Below are 20,178 nucleotides of genomic sequence, written 5' to 3'. Positions count from 1 at the left end.
AAGTTCTTTCGAGTGGGAGAGTATGATGTAGGATATCATGTGTTTGGCATGTGATAGTTAGTGGTGGAAAAATGGAGCCTATATCTAGAGAAGTTATAACTACTATGTAACCAACTTTTAGACATTGAATATTGATTGACTGAGATATTTCTCTCTAAATTCTCTCTAATTCTTGATTGGGCTCATCATCACACAAAAAAAAAGAAGAAGAAAAACATGAGAATTTATAGAGTAACATTTGCACATTATTTTAAATCATAAAAGAAAAATACATAAAAGTTGAATTTCATTAACTTATCCACATATTTCGGTCCAGATTCAAGAGGTGTGGGAATGCATCAGAGATTCATTATTCAACTATAGTGGTTTATTTAAGTAACGAATACAATCAAAAACAAAACACACAATGTGAGCCTCTAACCTCCATAAACAAGTTAAAAGGAAAGATCAAGACAAGACAATAATAGTATGAACAAGTTAAATCAGTATGTCTACAAGCGCAGATGAATCGTAAATGAAACTTCCAAATTTTTTATTGAAACTAAGCTATAGATCAAGACAATAATTGAAAACCAGGCATATCAAATTTATGATTCATTTCCAAGAGATAATGTCAAAACTAAAAATTCGTAAGTATCAAAATTAAATCAACAAGGTATAACAAGGATAAATACCTAGAGTGCTTATTAGCTTATTAAAGCCAAGTTTGCCCCTAGATTTACAAACCAAGCTATGCAAAATATGATCAGCCATGGCTCATGATCATCTATCTGACAAGCCAATCTCAAGTGAGATTGTAACTAAGCTGATTAGAGCTGAGTTCAATTAAGTGCATGTGCTTTTAACCATAATTGTTATTTCAAAAAAAAAATCATAATCAATAAAAGCTAATAAAGAGGAATATCCTACAGGGGCAAAGAGGAAGAACAAAGAGAGAAAAAAGAAAACAGCAGTCAAATTTCCTGCATATAATTACTTGAAAAAAACATACGCATACATCTAATTATTGTAATCAAATCACGGTTAAAGCATATCAATACCTTAAAAACTGGTTGACACTGAAGTCCCCAATCTTCACTGTACCAGCAGCAGTGACCAAGAGATTATCAGGTTTAATATCACCATATTCTGTTGGAAAGAAACAAAAATCCATATAATGGTTTGTGACACAGAAGAGGCAAACTATTACTGTAATTTGGGATAAACAAAGCACAAGACATAATAGAAAAGGGCCATCATAATTTGGGTTAAAAATAATTAGGGTAAACTACCAATAGGTCCTAATAGTTGGACTTAATTCCCATCAAATCCTATTGAAAATAAGTCTTAATAAAATCGTCACTAAAAATAATTTTTTGTGATATTTTTTGCATGTCGCTAAAATTTGACAATTAGCGATTTTTTTGTCACAATTTTTACAAATTGTCCCCAAAAATTACAATTAATAACGTTTTTCTGTGCCAAATTTTTCAAACTGTCTCTGAAAATTGAAAATTAGTGACATTTTCTGGTGACAATTTTTTTAAACAATTGCTAAACCTTATAATTAGGGACATTTTTGTGACAATTTTCAAACTGGCGCTGAAAATTAACAATTAATGGTACTTTTTAATAGTATTTGATGAAAAACGTCATTAGTTGTCACAAGACCTGTTGGATAATAAGCCCACCTATTAGGAACTACACGTAAATCCCCCAGATAATTATTGCCAAAGAAGACTGTTATAATAACGCAATCCTAAACAAGCAACAATCCACAATACCCAAATCCAGAATCATGATAAAAACAACCATCCCCAATCAAAGTAGCAGTAACCCAAAACAAAATATTAGCAGCAACGATATGTTGATTGTTTTGCTTGAACAAACAAATATGAGATAATGATAGCAAATGTATTTGAGAGGGCATGACATTATAGTCTTTTTTACATTAAATGTGTTGATTTTGATTTTCTTATCATTTTCCTATAATTTTTCCTCACCACCCAACTTCATATAGAGCTTTCAGACTTTTTTTTTTCCATAAGACCGCGTGGAGAAGAATGATTCATGTAGCCGACTCCATTTGATGGGACTTAAGGCTTGGTTTGATTTGGTTTGGTTAGATGACTTGACTCTACACTGCCAGATCAATAATATTAATAGTTTTCCTCTCGTTTCAAGCATCATGTTAAAATGATCCGTTTTATTAGAAAACATGTGGATGAATAAACTTTGGAGTGACCTCCAAATTCTGGACCTACTCAAGATTGATCCAACAAAGAAAGTGAACTTCCAAAACCTAGTATGCATTCTCATAAAACAACTCTTGCCCTTTAACAGTTGCAGTTGCAGTTGCAGTTGCAGTTGCAGTTGCAATTGCAATTGCAATTTAATGTAGAAAGTTTTATAATTACCTATTCTATAAATATTATGTGAGTCAACAATTGAATATATCAATGAATTGACAATGTGTGTTCGCACAATTACCATAATATCAATAAAACAAGCCATTTCTGACTGGTAACTACAAACCTTAAATCAAATCACCTAACTCAAGAAGATCATTATCAATGGACATCACGTATACATAAGCAGCAAATAAGAAAATTTTCAAAAATATTTTACTCATATGCCCCTAAGACAAAACATATAATGCAATTAAAGAAGGGGGAAATGAAATAAGCAATTTAAAGCTATTAGAAAAACTTTTTCCCAATCAACTAGAATAACAAGATAATCAGACCACCGCAATGGCCGCCCTAGTGGTAAAGGAGATTGCTCCTCTCCTTGCTACCAAGGTTTGAATCCCCATTACATTCAAGTGGAAGCCAGGGTTTTAAGGTGGACCCGCCAGCTTTTCCCAGTTTGCTTTGGCCCACATCAGTCATAATAGCGGGTGTGGGGTAGGTCTGGGCATCAAAAAAAAAAAAGAACAAGATAATCAGATTCACAACTAACGTACAAACCTCTATATGTTCCAGTTAAGTTCCAAGTAGAAAATGGGCCAAATTCGTTCTCATTTTTTCTAATTGAAAGCTATTGAAAGAAGCGACGACAAGAAAAACAAAAAGAACAATCTCAGATTCAATCAAATTTAACTGCATTATAAGACTACATGTTAGTAATAATAAAGTCAAATAGCTAAATTTTCAAATGCAAGGCATGCCACAAAAGTCAAACAATATCAATATTCATTACCAATGCAAATATTGCTTCATATCTACAGCCTCTCAAAATCTTTTTCTTTCATCAACTAAGGGCCAATTAATTCTTATGTGTCACCAAACTTATATTTCCTGTTCTTAATCCTGTCAACTTCCAACATAAACCTCTTCTCACAAGAGTTGTCATAGCTACCTCTAGACATGTCCAAACTGTCTCAATTTTCAGATGCACACAATATAACCTAGTTCCTAGTCTAGTAATTTCATTATTCAATGTCAACCTCATTACCGTGGATATGTTAATTAAAAAATAAAAACATATTTTGTAGCCATTAGCATTCTGCTCAATGAAAAACAAAAACTTTTAGGTTGGAGACCATTACTAAAAGAAACTATTTTGCATACATATAAATCATCAAAAGGTGATTTATAATTTCATGATGGCTGTGTAGTAAATAGATATACGCTTGTAACACATAAATACTTACCTCCCCAAGAGTCTCCCTTGAAAGATTACCAAAGCAATAGGTATCACGCCTCTTCCCCTGCAGTAAGACAAATAAATTCTATTTGAACACAATAGATACATAAATATATAAATAAATCTATATGTGTAGAGTGAAAAAGAGGGCCACACAAAAGACAAGAAGTTAGAGAAATAGCACGGAACAGATGATTTGAGGCAATCATAAGAGGTTCAAATAAAAGCAAATTAAAACAAATGAAAACCAGTTGCTTTCCAATGTTTCAGAGGCAAGAATATACTGGTTATTTCCAAATTTCCTTAACATAGGGCTTAATGGTGGTTCATGAAATCTATTCTAGGTTATGTTATTGAATCTTTACATATAAGATTTTAATAAGCTTGCCTAGGGTTTGACAATTAAAAATTAATAATTCCAACCTGCAATCATAGTGCTGGTAGAGAGGTAGGAGACGCCTAGCAACTTATATATACCTGTAAGCCCTTTCAATTTCATAAAGATCAAAAATCATAATGTACTAATGAAAATTAAATAGCTCTTAAAATGATTAATGACACAATCTTAGCACACTTCATAGATGAAATAAGTGGAAGTTATATAGACTAGGGCTCATTTCACTTTAAATCACTCCCAACAATCAAATAGGGAATGCAACAGGGGCAACCGGGCGGATATTAATTCCCAATCCCCATTCCCCTATTATAATTCTTTCACATTCCCCAATTACAAGGGTTTAACATCTAACAACAAAACAAGTACAAAACTCATCAATTTAATGAAACATGTTCAACCACTACATAAAGCAGAGGTATGCAAGTATACATATATGACTAATCGTACTCTGTCCCTTTCAAGAACAAAAATTAACAAGTGGGTTCATCAAGAATCGGGGTTGACCTGGCCACAGTCCGAATCCGACCCTATTAGAGAGAGAGAGAGAGAGAGAGAGAGAGAGAGAAACGAGAGAACAAGAGAGAACGAGAGAGAACCTCACCACGCCGGAGAACAAGTCGCCGATCTTGATGATAAGATTTCTAATTTTTTTTTTTTTTTTTTTTTTTGGTGATATTTAGGTAGCGTTTGGAAACGTTTACGTTTTTTTGTTTATGTTTACAAAAGTTTTATAAACTGGTTTTTGTTTATTTTTAGAAAAACATAAATTACAAATGTTTTTGGTTTGAATAAAATGTTTAAAAAATTTTAAAAATATAAACTAAAAAATATGTTTGTTCATGCTTAAAATATTTATATTTATTTTTATTATTTATGACAATGGGATCACACACATTATTATTGAAAAAAAAATTAATTAAAAAAATAATTGAAAAAAAATTAATTGAAAAAAAAAATATTTGAAAAAAAAAATTATTTAAAAAAAATTAATTAAAAAAATATTTGAAAAAAAATTAATTGAAAAAAAAAATTATTTCAAAAAAAATTAATTAAAAAAATATTTGAAAAAAAAATTAATTGAAAAAAAAAATTGAAAATTAAAAACGTAAACTCATTTTTTGAGTTTACGTTTTTTCCTTAAATTTATAAATTGAGACAACCATTTATAAACCAAAAAAATTATCAAACAAGTTTTTATGACAATTTTAAAAATTTTTGTGAATATAAACTGAAAACTGAAAACTGAAAACGGAATGGTTACCAAACAAGCCCTTAGTGTTAAAACATTTAGTGGAAATTATATTGATCTCTCCTTAGATTTTGAAAAAAATATTGTAAATCTTACATTTTTAACATAAATATATTGATCTCTCTTTTAATAAGGCTAAATGGATCCTAACTAATACTAATAGTGTGAATACCAAAAGATAAATAATAAAATATATATATTTTAATATAAAAAATATGACAATATCATTTTACAATTTTACTAATAAATTATCAATAAAAAATGCATTAATTGTTATATAAATTAAAATATTAAGATAGCACAATATAATTATACTAAAATTATGGAGTTTATTGTATTTTTTTCAAATCTCAAGAATGATTAATGTAATTAACCCTATAACTTATATTATGAATATAATTTAAAAAAATTATTTAAAAAAAAATTGTAAACAAATATTCTTTAACATCTGCTTCTAAACCAAATATGGTCCACAATTATATACAAAGACTCTCCATTTTGGGCAATGAAGACAAAGACAATGACAAGAAAAGATTACACACCTTTTCTCATACTCAAACTAACTTACTTGTCAGAGTACTAATTTTGACACTCTCAACCAGAGTGCTTCTTGTTTCAGGCATCATAGCGAGAACTAAGTGGGGGTGTCAGGACCCAAACTCGCCCCTAAAGGTTTAGGTCATAACCGGCCAGTAATCCAAGATTACCCGGCCTCAAAGACAAAACAAATAACTAATAACAGTAATTAGGGCTTTGCGAAAGCAATAATAAAGCATAACTATGTCTATCGAGCGATGTATACATGCAAATTTCACAAGTATTTAAAACTTAAAATTCATACATCCATTCTTATATACATACGTAGGTACAACACATCCAGTTAAACTGCTTACACATAATATCCATTCAAAATAAGTCCCTAAACAACAAAAACAAAAGAACATAAAACAAAAGGGTTGACACAATTTGGCTCCACTTGAATCGAAATACGTCCCATCATGAAGGCATTCCATAGCGGCTTCACAAAAAGGTAGACTCCCGAGATTGCTCCAAACTCAATGTTCCATCTACTCATCTATATATATATATATATAGGGAAAATGGGTGAGCTAAAACCCAATGAGTAATATCAGTATAAACAAATTAAATGAATGATATCTTGCATAATACAAACCAAATCTCATGAGTTTCAGAATGAATCATAATTAAGTACTTGTCATATAAAAGTTCATAAATCATAACTAATATGTGGTATATCCAATAGTGCAAAGCGAAGGGCTCGAAAGCATATATCAAAGGGACCTTGGAGGTCAACACAAGAATCACATGAGTCTAACAAAGGGACCATCTAGGTCAAGCAAAGGAACCACTTGGGCCAACATCAGAGATCTCTATAATCAAATAACGAAGGACCTTGGTATTATTTTCCCCAAGCAAGGGCCTTATCAAACAAATAACGAAGGGCCTTGGTCATATCCCTCCCTCTAGACGAGGGCTTCACTAAAGGATGCCACAATTACATTTCAAATGAGACAATCATCCATTCAGTCAAAATTGCATTTCAAAATAGCATTCTTGAAGTAATTCAAAATACATTTAAACATATCTTTATAAAGATACTACTCATAGTGGGCTAGCACAAGTGTTGGACCTCGGATGACCACCTAGACAACACATAACAAAGATACACATTGAAGCGCACATACAATGCAAATATCGCATCTTAATTCAATTCTCTTACGTGTGTTTCTAACTTATTCCATGGCTAAGGATGTCTAAATAATGCTTAAGAATGTCTAAAAGGGTATGAGGATGCAAATATGCATATATGAGTGTTTGCAAAAAAATTGCTAAAAACAGGATATTCGCTCAAACGCACCTTTGATCGCTTGAACGGTGTGGCCTAATTGCAAAAGTATTAGATGGTGTCAAAGTAGGCTCGAGCCATCACTTTGTCGCCCAAGCCAATCGTAAATGTCTGCAAAAATACTGAGAGCATGCAAAGTGCGCTCGAGCCACGGATCCGTTACTCAAGCGAACTAGATGAATTATGGGTTTTCCAGATTGCAATTTGAAGTTCAAAAGTGTGCCTTTCATGTTCAAAGCTTGCATGACTTATAAGGACTTGAAGAAGCTCTTCATAAAGCATGAAGTCATGGAAATTATGAAACCATATTCTCAAATTCTCTTTCAATTTTCCAAAACAAGACTCAAAACTCAATGTTTTTGCCATGCATGTAATAAATTGAACTTCTTTTCTTTCAAAACATGATTAAATAAGATGAGGAGTGTAAAGTCATGAAAAATTCTTCAAGTTGATGTGTCTAAGCTCTATGCATGTATGAATTTGTAGAAAATCAAGCTTAAAGATGAAGAATTATGCATGCATGTCCAATTTCAACTCAATTCTACAAGAATTCAAGTGATTCTAACATGTTCCTCTCAATTACATGCAATTGATTCTACAACTTCATGAACTTAACTTCTACATGGATTATTTACAAGAATTATGGGTAATAATCTTACCTAGAGCTTGAATTGAAGGCGTAGTAGCTAAATCTTCTTAATTCTTCCTCAATCTCTACCATTTCTCTTTTTCTCTCTCTCTAAAAGTTGGCCTCCCTCTCTCTCTACAATCTCAGCCACACACTTGATGAAAATGAGCTCAAAACATGATTAAGTCATATATATAAGTAGGTTAAGTTAAGTTAATTAAGTGAGGTTAAGGTTAATTAATCTAGTTTGAGCTTATTTAATTCTAATCAAGTCTAATTGATTTATTCTAATTATTTTGATCTGAATCAAATTTTAATTAAATTTTCCATATGTTTTTAAATATTCCAATTAGTCTATTGAACTAATCAATTTTGGTTCTTGAATCTGTTTAGGCTTTCAATTTTGAATTCTTAGTTGGTAATCTAATAGATATTCCAAAGACAGATAGATAAACACAAATTAAACACTTAATCATGCAATTATACTCAATAAAATAATATGCATGTCGGGGTCATCATAGAGGGACTGTTTGGATTGAAGGGATATTTTAGAACCACTCCTCACAATTGGCATTGTCTATGGGAATATTCAAACTCATTCATGGCAGATCTTGTGATTGATCCTCCAATTAACAAAGCCGATACTATTGTAGCAGGAGATTCCACTAACACACGACGAGTATTGAATTTTGATCCACTAACTCCATCCATACTACCAGCGTCAGCAGAGGATACCATGCAAACTTTGATAGATTAGGTTAAATGCTATGAACAATGTTTCGAAGTCATGACAGTAGAAAATGAGCACTTGTGTCAAAAGTTGGCAAAGTCTCAGAAGGCTTCAAGCCATGAGTGTGGCCAATCCCCGATTAGAAAAACTAACTAGAAACACTCTCAAAGACATGAGAAATGAAGTAGTTCTATGGGTTCATCTCAAAGTAAACCCAAGAAACATAACTAAGTTGGTGATTTGAATTTGTCTAATGAAAATAACTTTTCGCGGTACGTTAATGAGCCTAGAACCGGAAGGACAGGTGATTGTCGATTTTATTGTTAAGTTCACAAGATCGGTACCTGATGTCGAATTGAGTGCACCGAGCCAACTGATCACCCCCTCTCAAGAATGATGAATGTACATAGGTGACATATGGCAATTGTATTGCAATGTTCATCAAATCAACACAGCAATGGGACAGGGTAGTTATTATGACCCCCAAGGGAGCAGTGATTAAGCAATCGATTAAACCTGGCTTTGATGCCTGTAGACACCCCATTTTGACCAGCCGTAAGACTTGGACACTTTCTTTTAATTACCAGATGATGAAAAGAAGAATGTGTTTCTCATAATTTCCTCAATAAGAAACATTGAATTTGAGCTTTATTCTCAACTTGGGCCTGTATTGGCCAAGTATTTAATACCCGTTCAAAACTCTCTTTCGAAATTTTCTTTCTGCGCTTTGTTTCGAGCATTTCCGTACTGTTCCAAGGCTCATTTTTAAATTTCAAAATAAAAATGTTTTATCGAGAAATTAAGCAAAGAATAGTGTGGAAATAGGAGGAAAATATGATAATTTTGTTGAAAAATTATGTTTCATGCAAAATAATCAGGCCAAGGCCAATATTTTAGCCGGCCAGCTAAGAAATTAGCCGGTCAGCTAATTTGTCCAGGAACAGGCAGTTTCAGTAGAATTCTTGTTTAATGCGTGTAGGACATGCCACTTTAGATATTTCTAATATACACTGTGTATCCATTGACCCTCCACTATCAAAAGAGCTTGCCTCTTCAAAAAATAAGTAGCTAAAGCAAGGATCAATTGCTTTATTCTTATCATCTTATGATCCTTGTCTTCCCTCTTGTCCCCCACCATCTTCTTGACTAAGCCTTCCATCATTGCCTACACAAATAAGATCAGATTGTTAAGAGAAGAAGGAGAGATAGAGAAAGAGGGGGTATAAGCTTTGAATTAAAAGAGTTGGCCAAAATCGAGTATTAGTGGTAAACTTCCATTTTTGTAGCTATACACTGTTACAGCCCCACTTTCATTACCAAAACCATCCAGAAACTCATTGTAATCAAATTCTAGAGCTTTGATCAAAGAAAGAGTAAGCTTTGCCAAGATTGAGAAAAATTAGTGAGTTAATCAATTTCCCCCACACATACTGTTAAACAACCCAAAAACACAATTTTAGTTAAAATTCCAAGTTTTTGAATTGAGAAATGAGAACATAATTCACAACTTTGAGAGTGTTAAAAAAAAAGTTTGGAAATCAAGAAGTTCATCATTTCCTGGAATGTGAATTTTATAAACTTTCATTTTCTTGCATTTTCTATCTTATATTTGGTTTTCTGGCTTCAATTTCATATTATAAATCTGTTGTAATCTAACTGAAAGTGGTTAGTTGAGCCACCTACATATTTCCCCGTTATTTCTTTTTTTGGTGTTGCAACAAAATAGATTATTTTAGCCAGGCCTAATTGGGCGGTCGGCTAAGTTTTTGGCCAGCCAGCCAGCCAGCCAACTTCTTCTGGGACAGAACAGAGCAGTCTTCCGATGATGAGCAAAACAGTTTTTGATGGTCTTCTAAGCATATGAAGTTTCTATTTTTGTTTTAATTTGAGAGAGTTGTGAGGTTTTTATTTTTGTTGTAATATTTTCTTCCTCTCCACCTTTATTCAGATATGTAATTATTCAAGTGTTGTAATAATTCCTCGCCTCCTGCTTCTTTCTATCTCACTCTCTCACTTGCTTTCCTTATTTGTAAATATGTATCATATTTTACTTTTCAGCATATCCATGCTTTGAATCCATGTTTCATGCATTAAGATTCAACTAAATTTGCATCTGTGGATTTAATCGATTATTATGTGATTTTGTGCGTTACCTCATGTCTTGAGATGATTTACATGCCATATATTGGAAGCTGAATCTTTAGTTGCATTTCGTGAATGAATTGCATTAGAATCTTGTATATAAGATCATGCATATTTTTTTCTTTATTTTGCAGTTGTTTGCGGGACACAGTAAATATGTAATTTTTTTGTGTTTTTCTTATGTTTAGTATTCTACCATGAGGCCATTTGCTTATTTGATATATCTCTATGAATGCCAGTGGATAGATGTTGTGTTGTTAAATTTGGAATAATATCAATTTTCATGTTTGTCAGCTTAATTTCTGTTGAGTTGATCATTATTCAAACTCTTTCAAAATACATGAAATTAAGTTGTTCCACAATGAATGACACAGTCTATAATTGTTTGCTTTCACATAGTAATTTTTAAGGTTATTAATAATTGGAACATGAACATATAAAGTTAATAAAATTCATATCATGGTTTAGTAGAAGCCGATCTTTGATCGGGTGAGCGGGGGTGCTCAATTAAAGACATTCCCTCTCATACCTAAGGTTTCGAACTAAGACATCTTTGGTTACGATGAACAGTGGCCATGGCAAGAGTCACGGGTTTCTTAATTTCTTAAAATATTAGGTGGCGACTTTGAGATCTAATGGCAAAGGTTTTGCAATAAATGGATTTTCTATAAAAGATGCCAAATCTGGACTCTCATCTATGTTTCATATTGCCTCGTGAGATTGATCAAAGAGATCAAGGGTATGAACTGTTTAACGCGCATGGATATCCCCTGGCGATGTTACAATGCCTCAAATAATGAAGCCGAGTATGAAGCTCTTTTAATTAGCCTGAAGAATTTGTTATAGATAGGGGCCAAGCATTTACAAGTGTACTGTGACTCTAAGTTGGTCATTAATCAGCTCAAAGGTGAATATGCTGGCAAAAATGATCGAATGGCGGCCTATATATGAACGACCAATGCCTTGTTGGGAAAATTTGATAACCACAAGTTAAATCAGATAACCCGAGATTAGAACACTCATGTTGACGCTTTGGCATGCTTAGCATCAACTGTTAACTTGGAGGTGAAGTGCACCATTGAGATGAGTTTTGCTCCAAGGCCCAGCTTTGATTTTCTGCTGGAGCCAATGGGTTTTCTAATCTAGCAGGGTCCAAGTTGGATGGATCCTATTGCTACATTTCTAGCTTCTGAGTAACTATTGGAGGACAAAAAAGAGGCCCACTAACTATGCAACAAGGCCCTAAGATATTATCTTGACTCTGAGGGAAAATTATACAAGAAATCTCTGTCAGGGTTGTATCTTGAGTGTGTCCATATCCAAACAAGATGGAAGATTCCTTGGCTAAAATTCATGAGGGCAATTGTGGTGCTCATTCAGGAGGTCGATCGTTGCCTCATCGTGCAGTTACTCAAGGGTATTGGTTATCGACTATGCGAATTGACGCTGAAGAATATGTAAAAAAGTGCGAACAATGTCAAAGGTTTTCTCCCCTCTAACATTTGTCCACCGAAGAGCTCACTTATTTTGACTAGTCCTTGGTTGTTTGCCCAATGGAAATTAAATATTGTGGGACCATTGTAGAGAGCACCAGGGAATAAACAACTTTTAATTGTTGCAACCGATTATTTTACTAAGTAGGTGGAGGTAGAGTCTCTGACCAACATGAGGGATACTGATGTCAGGTCTTTTGTATGGAAGAATATCATAACCCATTTTGGCATACCTAGGGCACTTATTTCTGATAACGAGACTCAGTTTGACTACAGGGTCATGAGTTGCGTGATATATATGAAATTTAGCCTTACTTTTCTTCACTGTCCTATCCGCAAAACAACAGCCAAGCTAAGGTCTCAAACAAAGTTATTTTAGACGGCATTAAGAAACGCCTGGAAAAAGCAAAGGGGAAGTAGGTAGAAGAATTGCCAAGCGTGCTTTGGATCCATCGGACAACGCTAAAAAGGTCCACTGGTGAAACTCCGTTTGCATGCCCTTCGGTAATGAAGCCATTATCACTTTGGAAATTGGCCTACCCACCCTCCAAACTTGTGCCTTTGACACTACATAGAATGATATGATGTTAGCATTAGATTTGGACTTAATCGAAGAATGTCAAGGTAGGGCACTGATTAAACTGGCCTAATATCAGCAGCAGTTTACTAAGTTATATAATCAAAAGGTTAAAATCCAATATGTCCCAAAAGAATTGGTTTTAAAGAAAGTTCTGCCAGCTAGCAAAAATCCCACTGATAGAAAACTTGGTCCAAATTGGGATGACCCTTATCAAGTCGAGTACCCGCAAGCAAAAATCCCACTGATGGAAAACTTAGTCCAAATTGGGACGACCCTTATAAAGTCGAGTCCATTGTCGGGGCAGGAGAAAAAAATTACCCCGTCTATGGAACTCTATGCATTTGCATAAATTTTACCACGAATGTAAGTATTGCTATCTTCCAATTATTTTATAATTAATGACTTTTTGTTACTTTATACAGGCAATCAATGACATGGGTTGTATTACTCGAAATCCTTTTTATGTTTGAAATTGATCACCTCATAAAGTCAATAAAAGTCTCTGAATTCGGAGCAATCTCCCTGCTTGGCATGGAGCGCGAATAATCAGTTTCCACATTTGGAGTAACTTGAACCATAAATGCTGTTTTTAAAGCAAGGCAACTTTGAATCCATTTCATTAAAAATATATATGAGTATAAACTATTTGACATAAACAACAATATATTATGAGTTTACATCCACTAGAGCAAGTGACTAGTCTCACCTGTTTGAACCCAAGAATCAAACTGGGCCCTCATCCACGTCATCTGTTTTCTTGGCATCATATGCCTTGAACAATATTAAGAAGTCCTGGTACAATTGATTGGAGGGCTTTCATCTATCCATGTTTGAATCCATAATTTTTGCATCAGCTTATGTCATCGGTAAGCTTCTCAACAGTGTTTTTGACACCAAGCTCTTTTCTACTATAAACCTTCGGTTATAGACTCGACTTTGGAGATAGTTTGATAGGAAAAATTGCACTTATCAAGATCGGCTACTAAACGATCCACTTGGAGTTGGACCTTTTTTTTAGGGCCATTGCCAAATCTGTAGCTCTCGCTGCTATTCTTCTGCTACCCTCGCTTTCTGGCTTGCAGCCTAGGCCTTTTTCTCGGATTCGTCTAGTCAGCGCTCTAAGTTCAAAATTAAGCCATCTTTGCACATTATCTTAGCTTGAGCGGCACAAAGGCGCATGCCGATCTTGTATGAGTTGTAAAGCCCAATCACAGACCTATGAATACCTTGCCGAAATGCTTTGTAGCCAATTAGGTCGGTTAATGACTTTTTTGACTTTTTTAGGAAAAATTTACCACACAAAATCAACGACAACATTCAGATCGTTGACCAATTAGTCCGCCTCAGTCATTGGCCTATTCTTAGTGAAAACTTTAAAGCTCAAAGGTCGAGGAGGCCTATTCGGCTCACTGGCGGTCGGAGCATCGACAGTTCTACTTATCTCCTTGTCGTGTTCGTTACCTCTAGCCGATCTGCTCCACAGTTCTCTTTGTCTAGAGCTCTGGTGCGGTTGATAAGGCGACCCACGTCTACTTTCCTTTTCCAACTCCACTAGACCTCTGCGGTTGGAATCTTCCATAATCATCGTTTCACCCATGTTGTTCACAAACATCCTTCTAGCCATCTCCAGCGGACCCTTGACGTTCTTAAAATTTTCTAGTGTCTAGACCACGAGTGCGTGGAGGATATGGTTCTATTGGACCTTTTCACTCAATCAACACCGCAAGTGTGTCGAATGAAGGCACACATTCCTTTAAATAGCTATTATGGGTATCTTTTTTGAGGTCATCATTAGACTGCCACGTCCCAGATCTGTGGCATCATTGCCCCCACTTTTACGCACCGCCGATTACTAGTGTCACTCTACTTGGTCTGTTTTGATTAGTTTACTATTTTGTTTCCCCAATTGGAGTAGGGGCATCTCGGCATGTGTTACTCAGCATGGGAGGAACATGATATACTAGAATTTTGGGAACAATATTAACTGAATATTATTTTCGGTGTTTGGAAGCTCATTTTTTCCTAATTTCGAAATCAACGTTGAAGTTGATCACTTTAGTAGTATGTGCACGGCAATTTTTGCTAGGGCCGATTTTTTTAGGCATCGTATCGCTGATTGCATCAATGATGAAGTGCTAAACAATCAATTCGGCAAGTACACTTGTTCATAAAATGGGTTTTAATAATTGGCATGTATGGCATTGCATAGAGAGAATTTGGCACAAAATAGCTTTGCATAAATATACTAGAATTTGTAACAAGAAGGATTCAGTGCAAAATGAATTGTTTTCATTAATAAATTGAACCATTCTTACACGTTAGTTTACAAATGAAAACGGCCTTAGTCGCCGGACAAGGCAAAATGGAAACAACAAAAAAACTAAAAGTAAAACACAGCAGCACAGTTTCCAGTCTATTCGGGGTTAGAGTTTAGCGCCTAAGAGAAAATACAAGTAAGGGTGGAACAAGGATCAATTATTTTTATTTTAACATAAGAGCACCATTAAAATACATTTGAAAATTATATTTAGAACCTCCAAGAACATGTATTTGATAGATGAAAATAGAAGAGAGGGTTGTGTTGTGGCTTACTTGAATGCCTAGGTGAGGTGTTTGCACAATTTCTTCCTCTCATTTTCTCTCCTTAACCACCAAGCTCGCTCTCTCTCTCTCTCTCTCTCTCTTCTCATCCATGGTGTAGTTTGTGAGTGTGTATGTGTGTTTAACAAATGAGGATGGATGGTATATTTATAGAAAAAGTGGGAAAAGACCATTTCGCCATTGGTTTCAATTCAATTGAATAGTGTCTTAATTTAGTTTGAATGTAATGGAATGAGGGATGATTAGGGACTTTAATTATGATCTAGTTAGGTTTAAGGCTAATTAAATACCTTCTAGTTACAAGCACATATATATATATATATATATATATCAAAATCTCAATTGGTACCAAAGTCATTATTTCTTCCAAGATTTTAGGGATTTGGTTCCATTTGTACATCCTAGTGTATCCTAGGAGGAGGGGCAACCATCATGAAGATTTAGAGGGATTTTATTGATTTATTTTGTGTATAATTGCATATTTTATAAAGATATTCATGTACAAACTTATTTATTTAAGAAAATTGGTACAAATGTGCATATGTAATGGTACTAATTTGGAGTCAATTTGTAATTCAAGTAGAATGTGAGGTCTAAGGCCTTAATTTATAAATTAGAACAATTATTTTAGTGTAGTATTTAATTAAATTAGGATTTGAAAATTCAATTTGGTTAAAGTTCTTTTATTTCAAATTAATCGGGGAATCGTAATAAGAACTGGAAACCTAGGGTTTTGAGTGGCAAATGTAATTAGGGAATTGATTTAGTTATTATTAGGTCTTTGGAAATGATCACTGAGCTCCCGAATTCAATTAGGGTTTGCAAGCTTTCGGTTGTCGCGTGTTTTTAACTCTATAGTTAAAATTAAAACAAATAAGGAATTGAGAGTCTTCATTGTAATAATTCAAAAGTAAGGGTCTAAAAAAAATTATCAAGATCGGAGGCCTCATTACTATTAAAGTGTAGAGACAATTACTAAGCTATCGGAGTCGATTAGGGTTCGTACAGGTTCGTTCGTGATGTGTCTTTGGTTCTAGGGTTAAATTTGCGAATAAACAAGAAATTAAGGGCTTTATTATAATAACTCAAAAGTCAGGGACTTAATAGGGTTTACAAAGGTTACAGGCCTCACAGGTAGTGCCTTAGCTTCCTGGTGGCCCAAACCAATGCTAAACAGGCATTTTCCAATGGGGTGTAGCGGATCTTATATTCCAAAATCTTCTTACACTAGCTTTCTTTCTCTACTTTCGTCTTTGACTCTTGTGCAAGCATGCATCCCATAGTTGATTCGATTACTGACAAGTACATGATCAGCGGTTTCCCAGTTTCTAGGGTAATAATAAAGGTGAATTCTAAAGGTATTGTTTGACTTGCTCAAAGGCGATCTGATATCGATTGCCCCACCGGAACTTCTTTCCTTTCTTCAAGAGATGAAATAGTGGTTCACAAATCAAGGTTAATCTTGAGAAAAACCGCCTTATGAATTGCACTTTTCCTAAAAAGCCTTGCACATCTTTTTTAGTTATCGGTGGTGGCATTTCCAAGATGGCATTAATCTTAGATAGATCAACTTTAATTCCCCTCCGTGTAATCAGAAAACCTTACATCTTGCCTGTAGTTACTCCAAAAGTGCATTTCTATGGATTTAATCTTAACTTGTATTCCCTAGGACTTTTTCGTGCTGTCCTCCGAGTTACTATCTTTACCTTAACCAAGATTGATACTGGGATCCATCCATTTTTCACCACTGTCAAAAAGTTGATAACCGAAAAAGATCTCAAACCCGAAAAACCTCTTCTTTGTCACTTGATCAATCTATGGCTTAGGAAAATTGTAGAAAGGAAAGTCCTTCCCTTGGTGGACAAAGCGTCCGTTCAACGTTCCACGGATTGGCTTGAATGTCAGCTCATGTTGCTTCTCAGTCTTCTTCGCATTGATTCTCTTTCTCACATCCTTTCCTTTCCTCTTTCATTATTTTGTTGTAGGCTCATAACCTAACCCAAATGCATGAAGATTATGGATTATTTCGGTCATTTCTTGTTTGCCACTCCTTCCCAATCTGGATCCTGGAATGTGTCCATACTTGCTCATCATGCATATTGATTGAACACTCACATATTTGCCCTCTCATTCTACTATGATTGTCTGCACCAGTCATGCTTCTACCAAAGTAAAACCCAAGAGGAATACATCATCTTCTCCATGTTGTATCTTTAACAATAGCATTGTGTCTTCTGGAGATTGATGGATCGTAGAATTACCAAAAGCTGTGGCAATCCCTTCATTGTGCGGGTACTTCACCAACTGGTATACGGTTGAAAAAACCGCTCTCATCTAATGCAACCAAGGTATGCCCAACAATAGGTTAAAAGTTGCAGGGACATCCATGACATGGAATTAGGCCTCACGCTTAGAGTGACCAACCAATATTTGGACTTTGAAAGTCCCCATAACATCTTTGCTGGTATTGTCACATATTCAGACAACTTAGCTTGTCGGCATGAAGTCAGCCAATTTCAACCCAACCGCATAAGTAATCCCGGCTGGACAAACATTGAAGGCAAACCCAATATTAACTAGAACTATAGGGATACATTTCTTTATACACTCCAAAGCCACATACAAAGGCTTGTTGCAAGTGAATGACTTTCTTATAGACTTATTTCCTTCCACAATGATTCCCTGTTTGATAATATCTTCAATTTGAACCCCAATCTCATGCAAGTCTTGAAAAGAAGGAGAGCTATCATTTTCTGCAACAATTTTCCATGCAGGTTCCTCACAACAGTGCAAACTTGATCTTTTTTCAGGGATCGGTTTGTCATTATGGCCGCTTTCGCTTTTCATCTGGTAATAAATGCCACAAAACTCTCATTGGGCTCTTAGCGGGTTGCCTCCAACTCTTGAGTGTTATTTTGATTTATGTGTTGTAAGAGTATTGTGCAATAAATACTTTAGCCAACTTCTCCCAATTTTGCTTGACCGAATCGTCTAACTTGGCGTGCTAAGTAGTAGCCACTCCTAACATGGTTCTTCTAAAGAAGGAAACCTTTTGAGCCCGAGCCAAGCCCATGGGTTTCAAGATGTCTAAGAAAATACAGATGTGAACTATAGGGTCACTGACCTTATCAAATCTATCTATGTGTGGCATTTTGAACCACTTTGGCAACCTCATAGTAGTATCTACGTATCCATCCTCAATGTCTAGAATGGAGTTGATTCCATGTTACTTTTTAAATAGCTTCTGGAGTTTGGGTATTTTCAACATGGCTAGGTCAAATTTATTAAGATCAAGGGGGAAAAGTCCTCCAATTGGCTGCACCGGAACCCTTCCAACTCGCTGTGCTAGAACCCTGAGATCTTCTTGTAGGTTAGGACCCTGAAGGTCCTTAATTGGTAGATGTGAATCTAGAACTAGATGGTTTATTAGAGGTGGATGAGTAGTGGAGACCCTAGATGGGTGCTACAATACGACAATGGTTTTAGCTTGGGCAGCAACTGCGTAGTTAAGAGCTTCCACAGTTCGTTGAAGGGACATAAATATGTCCGCTATGTATATTGTGTTTTGTGCCATCATGGAATCTGGTTACTTAGCAACTGGGGAACTAAGTGAGGATGATCTGAGAGGTGATTGAGAGGTGCACTGAACTGACTACGACGGTTTAACCCTTCTTCTTCTAACCATTGGTGGAAGAGAAACTAACATTGACTGACTCTAAACCAAATCTATATTTTTGCAAAGTCTATCAATGCGAGTCCATAAAACTTGGGGGATATCAGACCTTTTGGAAGCTATGGTGCTACAATAACTTAGCAAAAAGAAAAGAAAACCCCTAATCAAAACTTCGACAACCTTTTGAACATTTGAACATTTGATTAGTTCTAAATCACTGGATGGCCCCACTAAAAATACTGAACTCAACCCCATAAACTGATATGCATTAACTATTGATGTAAATTTTGAGAACCCTTGTATAGATCCCATGCATAGCACATAGCAGGAAAGAGAACAAACACCTCTATAGGGAGTAGAGTTACCTGTCCTAACTTTGAAATGATTTAAAGTTTCACTATTCAAACAAGTGATATCATCACATCCTAAAAATAGGAGAGCATTCTGTCATAAGTTGGGAAATTGCTATAGTTTACTATATATACTAGGCTAGTTTAAGGTAAAGGTAATGTTACTAAAGAGTTATTTGGTTAATTACTAAGTAAGATCCCAGGAAGGTCGGAGAAGTCAATATAGCCTCCCTTCTAAATCCAACCACCTTAGATAGCAAAACTATCTTTTTGACAGATCTTAAGAGATATTAACACAAGGTCTCATAAGTAACGCAGAGATAGATATAGGTTTACAAAAAGATTGCCTGTGTGGCCACCATGACTTGGGAAACACAGGGACTTTAAGTGCACAAATGCATGAAATGCAATAAACATATAAATGAAAATGAAACTCATATCATGGAGTTTGAGTCAAGGTTTCTTGGTCTCCCCAGTAGAGTCACCAGAAACTATGGGATGTCCAGGCAGTACCCGAGCGTGCCTGACAGTTCGAACCTTCGATCTCTTTGATCTACTCCCACAAGTGCAATGTGAAACGTAAATAAGAGTCCAGATCTAGAAACTTTTATAAAAAAATTAATTTTATTGCAAAATCTTTGCTAAAAATGGACTGCATCACCAGATCTTAGAGTTGCTACCTAATCTTTTGCAAAAACTAGGAAACCCATGACTCGCGCCAAAGGCCACTATTTGTCATAATCAAAGATGTCTTGGTTCAAAACCTTAAATATGAGAGAGAGAGAGAAAGAGAGAGAGAGAGAGAGAGAGAGAGAGAGAGAGAGAGGGGAGGAGAGAGGGA

General features: G+C 35.1%; 1 long non-coding RNA gene across 5 annotated transcripts; it reads right to left on the bottom strand.

The window, feature by feature from the left end:
* Window positions 1–4,702, bottom strand: LOC145795528 (uncharacterized). Of its 5 annotated transcripts, XR_014336608.1 has the most exons (5): window positions 4,626–4,657; window positions 4,051–4,104; window positions 3,635–3,691; window positions 2,726–2,891; window positions 1–1,128 (listed from the first exon to the last, which is right to left on the bottom strand). It is a non-coding gene; the product is annotated as an uncharacterized LOC145795528 (long non-coding RNA). The 5 variants fall into 5 exon arrangements; XR_014336606.1 differs by lacking the exon at window positions 4,051–4,104 and having other exon boundaries at window positions 4,621–4,702; XR_014336603.1 differs by lacking the exon at window positions 4,051–4,104 and having other exon boundaries at window positions 4,626–4,702.
* Between the last annotated feature and the right edge of the window lie 15,476 nt (window positions 4,703–20,178).

This window comes from Camellia sinensis, chromosome 1 (genome assembly GCF_055761805.1).
Source record: "Camellia sinensis isolate YWXY chromosome 1, ASM5576180v1, whole genome shotgun sequence".
Classification (NCBI taxonomy): Eukaryota; Viridiplantae; Streptophyta; class Magnoliopsida; order Ericales; family Theaceae; genus Camellia; species Camellia sinensis.
This window is presented reverse-complemented; position numbering and strand designations above follow the sequence as displayed.